General features: G+C 39.3%; 1 pseudogene across 1 annotated transcript; it reads right to left on the bottom strand.

Moving 5' to 3' along the window:
* Window positions 1-625: 625 nt before the first annotated feature.
* Window positions 626-1230, bottom strand: LOC145524873 (small ribosomal subunit protein uS10m pseudogene; annotated as a pseudogene). The gene has a single exon (XR_014067907.1). The product of XR_014067907.1 is annotated as a small ribosomal subunit protein uS10m pseudogene (transcript).
* Between the last annotated feature and the right edge of the window lie 1505 nt (window positions 1231-2735).

Here is a 2735-nt window from a genome sequence, read left to right on the forward strand (position 1 = left end):
AGAGATCAAATTCCATTACAGTGACCCTTCTAGGCAGCCCCATAGGGGTTCAGTGCAAGCCACAAACATGCTTGATCTACTGCAAAGTACATCCATTTTTAAGAATGTAATGCATACATGAGGCAAAACTTGGAAGTCACCATCCCAAACTATCATATGCCAGCCTACACTAAGGTAGGTATCAAAAACTCAAACTGCTCAGTGTTTAATTAACCAAAGGTTCCTTCTAGGTCCCTCAAAAGAAAAAAAATGTGTGTGAGGAGTATGTGGAACACTCATTTTTAGATGAATGAAAAGACAGAAATCACAATCAGTACAAACTAATAACTAAACAACAGTGGAATAACAAAATGTAAATTTGACTGTTTTGGCACAGAGTGGTCCAAATGGTTTGCTCATATTTGTTAAAATCAGAACTGAAATATATGAGGCTTATAAAAGAACAGATAAAGTGGTTCTTGCACAACAGTCCAGTGTATCGTAAAGTTCTGATCCCTGTGTCCCACTGACCAGGCCATGTGGCCTCAGGAGAGCAGTTGAGTAGACTCGAAATAGTCCTCACTGGAGGGTCCCTCCGCGTAACAGGTTCCCTTCACATTCTGCCACAAGTGGTCACTATGGGACTTTATGACTTGCTGTCTCCTTTTTCCTCTGGTGTTGTTTCCCAGACTGGCTTCTTGATTGTTCTGGTAACTGTTCTAGTCTTGTCTTTGTAACTTCCATGGCAACTCCTTCAGGTAAGTTTCGCTGAATATATTCCAAGCAGACATCTGCTGTACTTCCAGTGAGATGTTCTAACTCTAAACATCTGTAAAGTGTTCTCATTTCATACTGAACTCTGTGCTTCTTGAAAATATGCACTAATTTGAGAAGAGTAAATTGCTCTATTTTCCTTGGAGGTTCATGTACTTTAACAGAGATATCAGGTTCTTTAGCAACAAGCACTGCAAAATATTCATAACTGTCCAATACAGCCTTATCATGGCCTTTTACTAAAACTGACAGGCGCTTATATAATGTGTCCGGTTCATCAGAAATGGTTATCGCAGGCTTGGTCAAATCCTTGGGGACATCAACGTGTAGGTTTGAAAACTGTACCCACTTCATACTGGTGCTGAGAAGAAACCCATCGTATTTGTCTATACTGCTCCTAGAACCGCTTACAGAAAAATTCCTTGAACCCTGCCAGAGACGCTGACCCAGGGCCCCAAACACCGCTCGCACCGCCATCTTCTGGATTTAACTTTTGAAGACAAAGTTCATAGAGCAATGCTCTCAGAAGAGCTGAATTTTACCTGTGTAAATTATACCTCAATAAACCTGCTTTAATGACATATTCTAAGAATGCACTAACAATTGTGTTTCTCATTCTTTCAACTGACTACCTTCATATAACCAACAATCCTTCACTATGCTAAGTGCAAATTGCATGGGATGCAGGTTTAGTGCATAAGAATTTTAAAGACACATTCATGCATTTTCTTCCATCTTAACACCAATGTTTTACATAAAGACATTTTATCTTGATATACTTGTCACAGAGACTCTGGAGAACTGCTAAAATTTAAATAATGCATTATAACTTTTCCTATTATGCGTAAGAATGAAAAGAAGACAAATGTAACCACATTGGAAGTTTTTCATCGAACTATAAGTATATATAATAGATTAAGCATGCACTTTCTCTAAAGAAGTGTCTCCCAACCATTTTAACCCCAAATTTTCAACTCATGAAAATTTCCTCGAGTTGTGCATTTTATAATTTGTGTTATGAGAACAATGGTACCTTTTTAAGTTTCTCAGATATAAAATGATATTATATATCACATGAGTTTTCAAATACATACATTCCTCCACCTACCTTCTCCCAGAATTTCTGTCACCTCCTTTCCTCTTTTCCACTCCCTCTCCTCTTTAAGAGCCTCTGCTCTAACATCAGGAAACAACTACCCTGTCCATGGCTCCTCTCCCACTTGTCAGGACCAGGACTTGGTCTTCCCTTAAATTGCCCCTCCACACCTGCTCCACCTTGTGAGGAATCTTTTGGAGATTTTGGTAATATAAATAGAGGACAGGTTTTTATAATTTCACTGTCTTCTGACTGGCTGTCTTTGAAATAGTTATTTTAGTTATTAGAGGTGAAGTAAATAATCGGAATAAACCCCCCAATAAAATTCAGACATTCAAACCCCACTCTGTAGTCTGTTCTTTCTCAAAGGAAATTAGCAACAAGCCTGCTGAGGCCTGTCCATTCTAATCATATCCTAGTGAACCTTGATACCATGTATTTTCAAGAAGCTGAATTAAAAAAAAAAATAGCAAATGAACTCAATGGCTGTGTCTACCTTTGCAGAAAGCAGGCTTGACAGACCTTAGTTTTGCAAGCCCTGTCGTGTACAAATAAGTGTTAACAACTGAGTAGACTGAATAATGCTCTCTCCAAAATATCCAGGTCCACCTGAACCTGTGAACATGCCACTTACATGGTCTGTCTGCAAAGCAGGAGACCTGGGTTCGATCCCTGGGTTGGGAAGATCCCCTGGAGAAAGAAATGGCAATGCACTCCAGTATTCTTGCCTAGAGAATTCCATGGACAGAGGAGCATGGCGGGCTATAGTCCATGGGGTCGCAAAGAGTCAGACATGGCTGAGGGACTTTCACTTTCACTACATTTTGTTTTTCGTGTGAGTAAACTTTTAAAAAATCTACTATAAGCCAAATAGTTAATTGAGGAT

Source organism: Giraffa tippelskirchi, chromosome 10, assembly GCF_054371585.1.
Source record: "Giraffa tippelskirchi isolate mGirTip1 chromosome 10, T2T-mGirTip1v1.2.pri, whole genome shotgun sequence".
Lineage (NCBI taxonomy): Eukaryota > Metazoa > Chordata > Mammalia > Artiodactyla > Giraffidae > Giraffa > Giraffa tippelskirchi.